The sequence below is a fragment of the Natrix helvetica genome, assembly GCF_964273705.1.
Source record: "Natrix helvetica genome assembly, chromosome: 13".
NCBI classification, from domain to species: domain Eukaryota; kingdom Metazoa; phylum Chordata; class Lepidosauria; order Squamata; family Natricidae; genus Natrix; species Natrix helvetica.
Window position 1 is genome coordinate 7,838,104 of NC_138557.1, and position 16,373 is coordinate 7,854,476.

Here is a 16,373-nt window from a genome sequence, read left to right on the forward strand (position 1 = left end):
ATGAATAGGGATAAAAAGTATAACATTAAATAATTTAGGAAGGGAATTGTTATAACAAGAGATATGTTAAGTTGTAATGTTAAAATAAGAATATATATATATATATATATATATATATATACATATATATATATATATATATATATATATATAATTTGGTGGTAAGCTATAACTATTATGACCCCAAAAAAATTTGTACTCAAGATGACACACTGATTAATGAATGATGAAATCTTTGTTTTAAAAGGGGGAAAAAACTTTCATAAAAAAAAAAGATGACTGAAAAGATTCATGACTTGAGTTTCCCCTAAATGAGCCTGAACGTCAGGCTCATTTGAAGAGGGGGGCAGTGAAGAAGGGGGTTGATGAGCAGGCCTTGGACCTTTAGATGCTGCTCCAATCAGATATATATTTTAATGACACATACTTCTACAAAGCCACGACAAATATCTTACGAGCCTGAAAATACTTCTGACTTCATAGCCTATAAGAATAAATTATTGTAACATGCTTTAATTCGGGTCACATCGGGAGACTGTCAAAAATCTATTAATTCAACATGAAACAGAATCATGAATTACAAGGAGCAAATCATTAACAGCATGTATAATTTGCATTGAGATAGCATGTTTTGGTTCCCAACTTTTTTCCGAGCGCAATCCAAACTTAAATCCAATTTTTATTAGAAAAAGTCTTTACCAAAGTGAATCTTATAATAAGCAGTCGGGGGGGGGGGGGGTCTGAAGAAAATGTCCTTGTGAAAAATGTATCTGAGGATAAACTAGCTGTTTTAATCACAGGCAAAAATAAAACATGTGTTAAATATGTTAATTTATAGGTCGCATTTCTGTAGAACATTCTAATTGCAATATTTGATTTTATACTTTAAATTGAAGTGTTACATTTAAATGTGGTGCTAATTGCTTTCAGGCTTTGCAGAATCCATACTTAATAAGGCAGTCATTTTTTAAAACATAAGTAAAATTCCCCGTACTAATAGTCTATTAGAAATGTAATTTCAAAACAGATGTAGTTTTTATTAGGCTCTGCAAATAATCTGAGTTAATCCTAGCAGAACTGTATTCTACCGCTGCTAAATAAAATATTTTATGATTCCGATAAAATAAAATAAAACATAGCAGATATTTTCTTCCAAGTGTGGGGAACTTGGAGATTTTAAAGTAGAATTACATAAGGATGAAGCTATTTTTGGCTCTCCCTTGATTTTCTGAATATAAAAATGATTCTGCCGATGAAGAGAAGAGATAACTCATATCCAAGTGCCTAACGCTTGATCCAACACTGTAAGTGATAGAAGAATTATGATATTTTATTTTGTGATAGAAGAATTATGATATTTTATTTTGTGATAGAAGAATTATGAAAGCCAAGTACAAATCCACTTAAAAGAGCTTCATTTTTTCCCTGTATATAATATTCCCTGTTCTCTATTTGGATGCTTGTTCCAGGAATAAGATACCCAAAGTTAGTAAATAAGGAAAGCAAATATGTTTTCATCATTCTACTTTTTCTATGGTATTCATGAATCTTCTCCTAGTCCCTTTATGGCAAACCTATGGCACATGTGGCCTAAGTGGCATGCGGGGCCATGTCAGCTGGCATGCACGGCGGTGGCCATTCCTCTTCTGGGTTTCTGGTGCACATGTGCATGCGATGATCAGCTGTTTTTTGCATGTGTGGCAGTGCCGGACACCTGAAGAACTGGTCTTACAGTTTCCATTGTGTGCATGCATGCCAGCCAGCTGATCGCCTCGCGCACAGGTATGCCAATAACCAGAAGACAAGCTGGCTGGTGCGCATGGATTTCATTTCCTGCTGCGTGCATGCTCATTTGGTAGCTTCTCTTCTGGGGTGTGTCCCTGACGAGTGCACACATGCGCTCGGTGCCAAAAAGATTCACCATCACTGTCCTTGTCCTTAATACATTCCAACCTGTACACTAAGATCCCTATTATTACATGCTGCAACCTTGTGTGAGACTTGGATAGTTAAAAAAATGTTTTAATCTAGTGAGAGATGTTTTCCAGTTATAAAAATGAACATTTTGCTTATATTTTCATGCTAATGGTATTTATCACTGATAAACCAGCATACATTATTTTAAAACATGCAGCCTTTTATTTCTATATTCAACTTTATGACTACAGAGCTGAAAGAGAGGTGATTAAATAACCAACAAAAATGTCAAGAACAGGCTTTCACACAAATATTAAGCCTCTCATTGGGATCATGCTATCAGTTTCTATCTCTAATTCACTGTAAAAAAAAATGGGATTAAGGTTTTAATCCTTAAAGCCAAAGCGAAAATCTCTAATTACCAATGCATGTCTCTGAAAAAAATCCAGTTAAATGTCCCAGCTAACACTGCTATGATTTCTCAATTGTTATACACGGGATTAGATTTCATTTACTACCCAAAATTTAATCCAGGGCTAGAATTGTCATTTTGACTGCTGATTACTGCTATTACCCCCTGGATCAATACGTCCATCCCACAGAAGCTCTCAGAACCAAATGTCCTATGGGGGGGAAAAAAGGAGGTAAGAACACAGGAAGTCCTTGACTTACAACCACAATTGAATCCCAAATTTCCACTGTTAAGCAAGGCAGTTGTTAAGTGAGTTTTGCCCCATGTATGCCCTCTTTTGCCACAGTTGGCAAGCAAATCACTGTGGCTGTTCAGTAAGTGATGCGGTCATTAAGAGAATCTGGTTGACCCATTTGACCTGGCTTGTCGGAAGCCGTCTGGGAAGGTTACAGACGGCGGTAACAGCACTAGCACTTAGATCAGGGGTGTCCAAACTTGAGAACTTTAAGACTTGTGGACTTCAACTCCCAGAATTCCCCAGCCAGCATGGCTGGCTGGGGAATTCTGGGAGTTGAAGTCCACAAGTCTTAAAGTTCCCAAGTTTGGATACCCGTGACTTAGATGTATATGCCGCTTCACGTTGCTTTACAGCCCTCTCTAAGCGGTTTACAGAGTCAGCCTATTTGCCTCCAACAATCTGGGTCCTCATTTTACCAGCCTCGGAAGGATGGAAGGCGGAGTCAACCTTATGATCACATGACCCTGGAACAGTGCAACTGTCAGAAATACATGCCAGTTGCCGAACTCCTAAATTTTGATCATGTGACCATGGGGATGCTGCAATGGTCATAAGTGTGAAAAACACCCGAAAGTCATTTTTTCCCCAAATGCTGTTGTAACTTCGAATGCTTACTAAACGAATGGTCATATGCCAAGGTCACTGGCACTTAATTCCACCCCCAAACAGCTCATTTCCATTACAGATGGCTGTTATGGGACCATACAAGTTTAACTGTTCTCCCCTTCCCCTTATTTTCTTTTATATAGTACTCTTTTGGATTGCAAGCCTAGGGACAAGGGCTGATAAATAGAATAGAATAGAATAACAGAGTTGGAAGGGAACTTGGAGGTCTTCTAGTCCAACCCCCTGCCTAGGCAGGAAGCTCTACAGCACTTTTAGACAAATGGCTATCCAACATCTTCTTACAGACTTCCAGTGTTGGGGCATTCACAACTTCTGGAGGCAAGTTTTTCCACTGATTAATTGTTCTAACTGTCAGGAAATTTCTCCTTAGTTTTAAGTTGCTTCTCTCCTTGATTAGTTTCCACCCATTGCTTCTTGTTTTCCCCTCAGGTGCTTTGGAGAATGATGTAACTTACATTTAGTGGGGGGACCGGGCAAAAGAGTTCCAATAAAAATACACAGTACACAACTTAAGCTGTTGTTTGACAATAGATGCTTCATAAGAATGTGATATTTTAATGCCAAAAGAATTCACAGAAAATCTTCCCATGTGCCCATCCATCCTCCCTCTCTCACATATAATAAAAACAAAGCAATGTGTGAAACAAAACTCCCACATTCATTTATCTTCCCTCTGCTTATTGTGTTACCAGTTTGACCTTTTGAACATTTATTACAAAGCACAGTATTTATTCATATCATTAACTTGATCCATACAAACAGATTTTTAATGGGTTAGGCATTTCAAACACTTAAACTACAGTACCCACCTAAAAATGGCTCCCTTTGTGATGGTAGAATAGTAATAGCAATAACATTTAGACTTATATACCGCTTTCACAGTGCTTTCCAGCCCTAGGTGGTTTACAGAGTCAGCATATTGCGCCCAACAATCTGGGTCATTTTACCAAGGTTGACTCAGCCTTCCATCCTTCCAAGGTGGGTAAAATGAGGACCCAGATTAGGGGCAAAATGCTGACTCTGTAAACCACTTAGGGAGGGCTGTAAAGCACTGTGAAGCGGTATATAAGTCTAAGTGCTATTGCTATTACTACCAACCTTGGACGGATGGAAGGCTGAGTCAACCTCAAGAAACGCTTCCAACACAGCAGATAAAAACAGAAATAACCAAAGCACCTTTCTATATAGAATAGTTTATTTAGGTGGATGTTAGACGAAGCCCAAGATCAATGACACCATATTGTCTTTCCATTGATGGGGGTGTCTTAAATTCCAGAAAGCATATGGAAATTCTGTAGTAGGACAATAATAGTCATATTATTTTCACAAATGTTCTTTGAATTACTGCCTCAGCTTCAAACTGAGAAAACGGTTGCTTGATCAAAAGTGAGACCAGGTTCATTTGGGTTTGTGGCACAAAATTCAAGGATCTTTTGGATACTGATTACTGTAGGTTTTTTTTTTTTTTGCAAAATACTTTACTTATATGCTGATTATAACTCTGACCTTATTCCAAAAGAAACAAGTCAAAATAATACAATAAAATGAATAGTAGTAGTAGTAGTAGTAGTAGTAGTAGTAGTAGTAATAAAATGAATATATTTATAGAATATATCTATTCTATAAATCTTTTTCTATATATCTATTCTATAAATCTTTTTCCTTTAAAAAAACCTGACTAGTGCTTTTCCTTTCCATGGAATAATGCATGAGTGGTTGAAATTTGATCCATACAAACAGATTTTTAATGGGTTAGGCTTTTCAAACACTTCATCTACAGTACCCACCTAAAAAAGGAGTCATATTTTCTCCAGATCTAATGATTCTGTACATCATGGGTGAGGAACGATGGCCTGTTTATGACTTCTGGACTTCCAACTCCCAGAATGGCTGGCTCAAGAATTCTGGGAGTTGAAGTCAACAAGTCATAAAGGGGCCATCGTTCCCCACCTCTGCTTTACACGGCTGAAACTCAAAGGCGGGAATGCTCCAAACCTCCCCCCTCAAAAAAAAAAAAAAAGATTATAACCGATGCCAGTTTTGTCATTTATTCAGAGATCTTAGCAAATATATTATATGAGCTGCAGAAATCTAAGAAGAAAATGCAGAAATCTAAGAAGAAAATGTGGATTTTTTAGCCTTGCCGTTTGTTTTACATTTCACTTAAGAAAAGCTAAATGAAATAGTGGAAAGTGCAGTCCTAGCAAAAGTTCATGCCATAAAGGAATGTTATTAAGTATTTTGAGAAATGATGGATAGGTCGGCAAACTAAATCTCTCAATTCAGTGATATGCTTCAAAAAAATTATACAGTATGAAGTTCAGTAATGTGTGCCAAAACATAAAATCATTTACCTCAGTAATAAACACTTGTAACGGTGTTCCTTTCAGTCTGTTTCAACCCACTTTCTGTCAATCTGAAAGGTGAAAAGACAAAATCTAAAATAAACTGTTAACATGCTTTTCCAAAAAAATAATCCGAGTTTATAGTGCAGGAAGCTACAATATTTTATACAGCTGAGCTATATTCAGCTTTTCTTTTTGAGCTAATACACTGAAAAGATTTCTTTAACAAATTAGTGATATCTTATTTGGCTATAATACTAAAGCATAAGCATCTAATGATTTAACTGGATGATGAATGTTAACTAAAACAGACATTATATAGGATAATTTTATCAGTACTTACACAGTTCCGACTGTATTATTTTTTATTTGGGGCTCAATACCCGTGTTTCCCCAAAAATAAGACAGGGTCTTGTTTTCTTTTGACCCCCGAAATAAGCACTTCGCCTTATTTTTGGGGAGGTCTTATTATTTTTGAGGTGCAGGAGGGGGCGAGCGTGGTCACCTCATGGCTGCTGTAATATTTTTGGGGAGGGCTTGTTTTCAGGGGATGGCTTATTTTCGGGGAAATAGGGTAGTAATAATAGCTAGCACTTAATAAGTACTTTAAAACATGTTTTTTTATGTAAAATACGTGGGAATGTTTTCAATGATACATAAACACTTCCATTTAGCTTTAGCTGAAATGAAAGTAACATTGTTATGGGAAATACTAGACAATTTCATATAGCAATAAATGGCTACGGAAGAAAAATGTATCAAATGAAAAAGCAAGAGTAAAAACAGGTACCTTTTTTTATGAAGCAGGTGTAAATAGAGCTCTAGGGAGAACTGTTTTGTGTCAAATTTCTCTTTCAATATACAAAACTCCACCGCATGTAAACATATTCACACAACTGGCAATACCAGTATTTTATATCATGACGGACCAACTTGTATTACTAAAAACAGCACATGCCCTTCTGACATAACCCAATTAGTCACGCACAAATAGCTTCTTAAGAGAGCACTCTTTTATATTTTTATTTAATTCTACAAAAAACTATAGTTGAATACTGGTTTGCGCGAAGATAAATCCACGTAGGATTGGATTTATTCCCTACTATTCCAGAAGGCAGAAGAAGCAGCAAGAGGTTAAAATTACAAGAAAGGAGATTTAAGCTAGCCGTAACAAGGAATCCCCTGACCACTTCAGCTATCAAGCCATTGGAACAGGCTGCCACATGAAGTGGTGTGTTCTGCTTCCCTACAAGTCTTCGAACATAAAATTGTCTATTCAGATGCTCTAACGTTTCTGAAACATTTTGCTCAGGATCTATTTTCTCCCCCAGTGATGATCCTCTGGCTGAGAGAAAGAGATGGCCCAAACCCAATTACTCTTATTACCCCACCATCATCACAGAAGAAAAGAATTGTCCCTTGTAGTTGCCAGTTCTTCAAATCATGTGGCTTTTTACCTTTCAGTAACAGCTCTTCACTGACCTCATACCGAGAAGAACATTGTGTGTTATGTTAGCAGACCACTTTGCTTATAAAGCTTTTTTTTATTTTTTTTAACAAAAAGGGCTTTTATAGTTGATGTAGAAAAATCCCGAGATATTGGTCATTTTTATGACTTTATTACTATTCCCTTCAAGAGAATTGGCATCTAATAAAAGGTCTTAGTTTTAAAAAGGACTTTAGTTTTACACTAAAAGACTTGGCTTTATCCGGAGGTAGGTAAAATGAGGACCCAGATTGTTGGGGGCAAGAGGCTGACTCTGTAAACCGCTTAGAGCAGGGCTGTAAAGCACTGTAAAGCGGTATATAAGTCTAAGTGCTGTTGCTATTGACTCAGCTTTCCATCCTTCTGTGGTGGGTAAGCTGAGGATGCAGATTGTTGGGGGTAAGAGGCTGACTCTGCAAACCACTTTAGAGAGGGCTGTAAAACACTGTAAAGCTGTGTATAAGTCTAAGGGCTATTGAGTGCTGTTGCTATTGCTACTGACTCAGTCCTCCATCCTTCCGAGGTGGGTAAACCCAAATTGTTGGGGCCAATAAGGCTGATTCTGTAAACCGCTTAGAGAAGGCTGGAAATCACTATAAAGCGGTTTATAAGTCTAAGGGCTATTTCTATTGCTTAGTCATTTTTTCTTCTACTAGGCTTCAACTGGTTAATTTGAGTATGACATTTTTTGTTTTTAAAGGTATGGTTAAAAGGCAAGCAGCAGAGGCATTGAGGCTACTGTCTGAATGACCACTGCGATGGCACCAAGGTGGCAAAGAGTGCCATGCCTAATAAAGAATGTCTTGAAGTGGAGCGGCCCAGAAAGGCCAATCATTCTCTATGAATTAACGAACGTAATTAATTAAATGCCCACTGACTCCGCCCCCATCTTCCTCCTCCTCCCTCTCCCCAGTCACCCAATCCAGAGCCAGCAGATGGCATGCAACGTGCAGCCCCTCCCTCCCTGATGCCAGGGGGCGGGGCTTGGAACGCACCCGCCGGGGCGTGGCCTCGCATTCTCAGCCTCAAACTCCGCCCCCAATTCTGAGGGGGGGGGAAGACGGGGACAAAACCCCGCCGCCGTCTGCCTGAGGGGGGCGGGCTGCAGGGAGGAAAGTTCTCTCGTCCCTTCCCCCCTTTTACTCTCGCCTCAGCCACTCGGCGGAGAAAGGGGGCAAACCCGCATCCCCGACGCTCTCGAGACGTCCCCCTCTTTCAAAGCCCCGCCGACCGCAAATCCGCCCCTCAACTCACCCTCTCCGCCCGCCGCTGCCGCCGCCGCCGCGGACATGTCCTCTCGCGAGTTTTGGTGGCGGGATTTCAGCCCCGGCGCGTGCGGGAGGTGGAGAAAGAATACTGTACTTAGCCGCGCGTCGCGGGGGGCGGGGTTAGGATGTGAGAGAGAAGGGGCGTGGCGGTCAGAGGCGCGCGCCCGGCGGTTTAGAACCGGAGGCGGGGCGAAGGGGCGGTGGAAGAGGGCGGGGCCCTTGCGCGCCTCGGCCTGTGATTGGCGCGAAGAGACGCCGGAGAGGAGGGGGCCCCGCGCGCCTCTTTTGTCAAGCGGCCCCGCCTCCTCCTCCTCCATCCGGGTATTTTCCCCCTCAGATTGCCTCTTGTGAGAGGCTGCTTTTTCTCTAGATGAGGAAAAGCGCGTCTTGCTTTTGGAGTTAAAAGAATAAATAAATAAATAAATACATGCATGCATACATACATACATAAATAATAAACAAACGACATAGTCCGTCAAGGGCCGTTGTTTTCTTTCTCTACCTGGCAAAAAATGAAATTATAGTTGAAAAGGGACCTTGGAGGTCTTCTAGTCCAGCCCCCTGCTGAACCTGGAGATGTCCCTGGATCCTTTTATGAAATATTTATGGAATAAAGGAAATATGTTCTAATTTTGAGGAAGAGCAGCCTCTCAACACTGGGTGGACAAGAGGATTTGGAGAAAAAAAAGTTTTTGATAAGGAATATTATATCTAAGTAGAGTTATTGATTGTACCTCCATAAATGAATGAAAGTAAACAGCTTCCTAACCAACCCCCCAAAAATGGAGCTCTTTTTCTTCCATTTTCTCACAATTCCCACATCACCCATTCCGTGCAATACTGTACAAATTTAGACTTCCATCAAAATTGACATCGATATCCAAGCTTGTTGCCCCTGAACGGCAGACTAAACTGATCAAGCTGCAAGGGCCTTTTTATTATTGCATATTAATTACACTCCACAGTCTGGATTTATGCCAAGCATTAAACTATTGTTTTCAAAACTTGGCCGCTTTCGAGATTTATGGATTTCAACTTCCAGAATCCCCAAGCCTCTTAGGACTGCTTACGTCATGGAATCTAGATAAATATTTTTATCCAGGTGCTGCCTAGCTTCCTTCTCAAGTTCAGATAGATTTTAGAAGGAATTTATGAAATATCTACAGGTGCGTGTCAAGCATCGGGAGGACAGCCAGTAAAACTCGCCCCTTGCAAATCTGGAAAATGACAGAATGGCCAACGGATTGGAAGTAGTCAGTCTACCCATTTTGTGTTAAAAAAAAGAGTTAACAGAGGGTGTGAGCGGGTCATTCATTATTATCTTTTAAGTTCATAAGCTTTGCAAAATAATTCAAACACAGATCTGAACCTTCCATGGGAAAAGATGTGACGGAAGTTCAGGCAGGAACCCGAGATATTATTGCTGAATAATTGGAAATATGGAAAAGTAGTAAGTATTTGCTTCATTGATTATAGAAAGGTCTTCAACTGTGCCATCAAACTGTTGAATGTGGTTAAAAAGACAGGAATTCCAGGACATCTCATGCATTCGTGTACAACTTATACAAAGGGTAGGAAGCCACAGTCTAGACATTACACGGTGAAGCAGACTGGCTCCAAGTCAACAAAGGAGTGAGACATTGGTCTAGATTTTTTTTTAAATTTATTCAGTATATTATGATTTCACACTGGAAGAAGAGGTGAGTGTGATTTTAACACTGGAGGAAGAAAAATCAATGGTTATTGCTGATGACACCACCGGGCGAGCTGACAATGCAAATGATTTTCAGGCTTTAAGGAATGAAAGTCAAACAGTGCAGTGAAAAAATGGGACTAAGGTGAAATGTAAAAAGCCAAACTAATAATGAGAACAACAAAGGCAACAAGCCTTTGAACTGACAGAGTAGAGACTGAAGCGATGGATAACCTCCACCTTTTAGGATCATCAAATAAAGGGAACAACAATAAATATGCTTCAAACTAACGCTTGGGAAAAGATATCCAGATGCAGTGATACCCAGTACCTAGAACTACAAAGAATAGAACTGATAAGACTAGAATAGAATAGAATAGAATAACAGAGTTGAAAGGGACCTTGGAGGTCTTCTAGTCCAACCCTCTGCCTAGGCAGGAAACCCTACACCACATCAGACAAACGGTTATCCAACATCTTCTTTAAAACTTCCAGTGTTGGGGCATTCACAACTTCTGGAGGCAACTTCTGTTCCACTGATTAATTGTTCTAACTGTCAGGAAGTTTCTCCTCAGTTCTAAGTTGCTTCTCTCCTGGATTAGTTTCCACCCATTGCTTCTTGTCCTACCCTCAGGTGCTTTGGAGAATAGCATGACTCCCTCCACGCATGCACTCGTCAGGGACACACCCTGGAAGAGAAGCTGCCAAATGGGCATGCGCCCAGTAGGAAATGAAGTTCTGGTTTCCGGCGCATGCATGCGCACCAGTCTTCTGATTATTGGTGTGCATGTCATTGTACAAAATAAATACAACAAAATTGGTTTTAGCCTTACTGGTGCAAAATTATAGCGGAAACGAAAAAAAGAAAAAAGAAAAAAAAACCTAGTCATACGTTTCCATGTGTGTATGGGGTGATTGTGGTTGTATGTAGTCTAGACTTACCCAGTTCCGGCAATCATTCTTTATATGATAAACGGGGCATGTGGGAGAAGAGGATCCAGGAGGAACACTTCCGGGATCTGTGAAAGCCTGGGACAATGACTTGATCTTGGATCTTGAGAAGTACCATCTGGAGAAGAATGCCTGGAAGTGTGGAGATGACTCAACCACAGTTAAGGCCATCTCATCCCAGAATAGGCTTTTGGTATCTCTGAAAGCAAGGCTCAAGGACGATTCATCTCACTGTCATTATTGCCCCTACTGGGCAAACAGTGCTTTCCTCTGTGACATTTCATTGATATGAAAGCTGTCCGCAATGTTGAGCTGTTTATATTATAAAAGACATCAGGGAGAAGTCGTAGGAAGGGTGTTTCATAAGTCCTGTGGTTTTATGCTCTGTAAGCAATGTTTTGTGGCAGGTCTCCACTTGTGAATCTCTGCATATACTTTATGAAAATTCAGCTAGATGTATCCTGAATAATATCCATGAGCTATGCGCAGAGATTTGAAAGAACGTCCAAAGGAACAAGGCTAAACAAGTTAACCTTTCTGTAAACAAAGTCTTACAATTAATTCTCCTTTAAGTCCCCAACAATTGTGTATTTCAAAAAAAAAAAAAGAATCATAAGCAAACAGATTTTATTGCATAATCAACCTAACTTCCCAGAAAGATTCCAGTTTTCAAAAACAAAATCAAGATGAAAGGCTTGTTAGATTTGGGTAAACAAATCATCAATTTGGAATAGGAAAATGTATGAGGGATTAGCTGAACAATATCTAATTAGGTTTGCGGCAATAATTTTACTACCGTATTGTTTTAGCTGACCTGGAATCCTGGGGTTAAGGTATCATTTAAACAACCAGATTAATGTCAATGGCAACAGGTATGTATTGAAGTTACGAATGAAGGATTAATTCTAAATGTCGTATTACCAGTTTCCCACTTCCCCAAATGTTTTTTTTTTTTTTAATTGAACCCTTACCTAAATTTGAGTTATTTTGAAACGAACATATGTTTGGCTAATTTACAAACAAGTCAGCAGAGATCAGAGGAGTAATTTACTCATATGAACAGAAAGCCCAATAAATTAGCCCCCCCTAGCCTCAATTGTACTTACTACTGCTTCCTTTCATAAGGACACAGCTGAGCAATTGCTGAAAAAAGATAACTTAAAATAGGAATGGAAGGAAGGCGCTTGTACTGGACTGAGTACCAAAAAACCCCCAAAAAACAAAAACCTTTAATCTGCAAAAATCCAGAGGATTAAAGCATTTGAAGAGGCATCAGAGAGCCAAAGCTCTTCTATTATATAAAGTTTTTGCATTATGAGATAAGCACATCTGAACCAGGAAGAAAATAAGTGTTTAAAATCAACCGCCTGCTTCAAGGGGATTTCTCAAAATTTCTTCCGAAGAAATGTTGCTTCCAGCAATCAGGCTTCACTCTACAAGTTCTAACTCCTTACCTGATAACATCATCTTTTAAAAGCAGGGCGTACAAATAATGTTGTAATAGTCAGTAAGATTGTGTTTTGAGTGGTTGTAACCAGAGATCACTCTCAAAGGTTTGTCCCTTTGGGAACGAAAACAAGGGCAAGCGTCACACCAGGTGTTAGAAAAGAAGGTGGCACTTTGTGCCTTTTATAAAAAGTGTGATTTGAGCAGAAGTTTGAGAAAGAAGCTGAGTATAATTGAGCCACCGAAGACACATTTTGAGAGCTCTTTTTGTGGCTGGAGAGTGGCTTTTTGTGGCTGGAGAGTGGCCAGCCTCTTGTTGATTAAAAACAGGTTAGTTTAACTAACTGGCCCTAACCTGGTGATTATTATTTTTTTAACTAAAGTTTCTGGCACTTCAGTTAGAAGCTCCAAGTGACTCAGGAATTAATACAATAAACCATAACCGCTCAGTCGCCTGAAGCGTGAGATGGGCGGGAAATAAATTTGATAAATAAATAACAGAATAGCAATTGGTTATAAGTGAATGAGCAGGTAACTGATGACTCCTCTTAAAGCTTGCCAGATAACATACTGGTCACTCGGGCATAGGAGTAAAACGAATTCTGAGTTGTCTTGATATTGGTGATATTTTGACTGCCCTCTGGAACAATAATAGAGAAGGAACTTTGCAGAGTGAAGCTATTCTGGAAGTGTGGCCACTGCAGAGAAAGCTCTTGATCTCTTTTTAATGATGTCCTCAGAAAGGATCAGGGAGATCGTCTGTGATCCATTGTCAGCCACAGAAACTCCCACTGTTGTGGCCTGCCAGGGGACAGTGAGGAGGCTGGGGAAGACTTGGATAAGGGCTCGGCATCAGAGGCAGAAGTGGGGCCGAGGCCATCTGGCAGTTCCCAGCTGCCTTCGGAGTTAGACAGCAGTGAGGCAGAGGAACAGCTGGAGCCTGTTCCCAGTGTGCGCATGCGCAGAGCTACCAGAAGAACAGCTAAGAAATCAGGATCAACTTGGGAGTAAAGCCACAGATGGATGGTGAATGGCCCCTCCCATAGGAAATAAAAGAGGAGCGAAAGGGGAGTGGACTTTGGCAGGAAACAATTTGTTCATTAGTTCGTTTCAGGAGTGTGAAGATCTGTCCGTGAATCTCAGAGACTCTGTGCCCAGCCTTTCCTTGCACAGCACTGCGTTTGGAAAATATTTACATGGCACCTTTCCAAGCTAGATAAAGTCTGTGGTCATAAGCTCACCTTTGAAAGACTGTTTGCCAGGCCTTTGCAGAATGTGAAGGAGAGGAGTTCACATTCTTTTAATAAAAGGGGTTTTATGGGGACCAGGAATCTGCTTTGTAGCTTTTGGGGAAGCCTAGATCAGAATACCCACCGTAACACTGAATTAGTCACTCTGCCTCTGCCAATACAATCATGTATGTTGTTGCAAAGGAAAATTGCAGTAAAAAATTGAGCTCCTGAATGAAAGACGGGGTATCAATCAAACAAATAACTAAAATAAACAAGGCAAGGAGATCTGCAAGCAATTTATTGACCCAGCTCTAGAAAAGTTGGAAATGTCTCATCGAAGAAAAAAAAAACAGCGTTAGGATGTGTTCCAATTTCCTTTCTTCTCCTGCCAAACAGAAATTTTGTCACCACTGCGAAGGTTAGAACCCTTTTGTTCCCGAGTACTAATTGGAGAAAAATCTGAAGGAGTTTTATCTCCGTGCCATGAAAGGCTTCGACGCCCAATTTCTTCAAAGCAGAGGAAAGCGGGTGAGGCCGGCTGCATTTCCCTTTTGGGGGACTGGCCAACCCAGGCAACTTCTAAAGCTAAACCATGCTGGAGTTCCCAGGATTTAGATTAACGGCTTGCACACATCAGTCGTTTAAGGCCAATCAGTGAAAAGTCTTTTGGGCTACGTCACCCGCTGATGTGTGTGTGTGTGTGTCCCTCCCCAGTGTCACCAAGAGGATTGCCCTCGCCTGACAACAGGGATTCTACAAAAGCCGGGATCCTTTCTGCGGTTGGTAATGCGAGACGATACCTGTTTCTACCAGAAATGACGCCTGGAAACTTTAGCTCAGGAGACTCCGCTTTAAATAGAGGAACGGTCTGTTTGATTTGCAGACGGCACCCAGAATAAATAATGAGGTAATTTTTAAGAGGGTCTCAAAAGAGTCATCTGGTTATTGATCATCACCAAACGGGTGGGGCAGATTTTCCTCCCTTCAGTTTTTGAAAGACACGTCATTGACACATTAATTGGCTCTTTGCCAAAAGACGGGCTTAGATATATCAGCCATTCATTTTTCCTTGAAGGTTCTTCCTGTAGATTTTGTACAGCCCTTGTTCTGACCGAGGCTTCCCAAGAGCATGAAGCAAACTCCTGGTCCTCACAAAAAACCCTTTTATTAATTGACTGTGAATTCTGCTCCTTCACATCCAGCAAAGTCTTTCAAGGGAGGATTTACAGTCACAGACCTTCTCTGGCTTGGAGAGCTGCCAGGCCGATATCTGCAAAACTTGGCAAGGAGCCTCGGAGAGTCACGAACCAATTAAGCGAACTATTGTCTCCTGCAAACTCCACTCCCCTTTCGCTCCTCTTTTCTTTCCTCTGGGAGGGGCCATTCATCATCCACCTTTGGCCTTACTCCCAAGTCGACCCCTGTTCTTTAGCTGTTCCCTTCGTCTGGCAGCTCTGCGCATGCGCACACTGGGAACAGGCTCCAGCTGTTTGTCTGCCTCACTGATGTCTGACTCTGAAGGCAGCTGATAACTGGCATACGGCCCTGGCCCCCTCTCTGCCTCCGACACAGAGCCCTCATCACAGCCTTCCCCAGACTCCAGGACTGGCCCATCTTCCTCCCCAAACTCCTCACTCTCTGAATCTGCTGCCAGCTGTGCTGGCCACTGGGGGGTCACAACAGCCCCGCTGGTTTCTGCAGGGTGTTGCATCCACAAATAGGAGCAGACATGGTGGATCTGCAAACTCAGTGTTACATGAAGATTCCTTATTCATTTCATCCCCCTCTAGCAATCTGTCAGGGGTAAACATGCATACTGCTCGTTTGACTTTATTCCAGTGTCCACTCCTTAAAACATCTTAGAATTTTTAACCCAATGTAATTTTATACTTCTGCAAATTCCCAAGTTTCCACGCTGACAAGCTTAACTTGTCTACAAATACGTAGTACATGCTGGCTTTCTAAGGCTTAATCCTCACCAATAGATTTCTGGTCAGGATAGGATATAAATCAAAGAATCTGAATTCAAACATACGGCCTGAGAATGCCCAGGTCCCCTTTGAAAGATGGGTTTTCATCAAGATAATATTTGGTCTGGTGATAAAAAGCATCAGACTAGAAACAGGGAGTTCTAGACCCATCAAAGCCGAATGGGTGACTTTGGGCCAGTCCCTTTCTTTCACTCAACCCACCTCGCAGGGTTGTTGTTGTGGAGAAAATAGAAGGGAGGGAGGAGTATTAGGTATGTTAGCCATCTTGGGTTATTTCTAAACGGAGCAGAAATTAACTTCTTTCCGAGTTTTCTTTTAATGCAGGTACAAAAACAGTTTTAATCGCAAAGATTCCAATTACTTGAAAACAGTAGATATCCCAATTCATGACAGAATCATATAAAAATCCAAATTCTGTTACTAATGATTCATCCCATCCGCAGCAGACGAATACTTGGATCCAAGATTTGCATTTCTGTGATTTCGACAAAGAGCCAAACGCATCCCACCGCCCTGTGAAATATTTGGAAGCAAAATCTTCCATCTGCCTTATCACCGATTAAAAACATGCACTGATTGGGCGCATGGGCAATTTTTAGGCCTTTGGCATATTGCACTGTCTATTAAGAACAAAGAAGTATGGCCACTCTTGTTTATATTTATTTATTTACGGTTCCCCCCTCCCCTCTCAGTGCTGTAATATAGAA

General features: G+C 40.8%; 1 protein-coding gene across 1 annotated transcript in view; it reads right to left on the reverse strand.

Moving 5' to 3' along the window:
• Positions 1-5,670, reverse strand: part of MRTFB (myocardin related transcription factor B) — a 74,744-nt gene extending 69,074 nt beyond the window's left edge. Inside the window, exon 1 of the mRNA XM_081965897.1 lies at positions 5,609-5,670. The gene's annotated coding sequence lies outside the window, so the exon portion shown is untranslated. The remainder of the gene's footprint in view (positions 1-5,608) is intronic.
• Between the last annotated feature and the right edge of the window lie 10,703 nt (positions 5,671-16,373).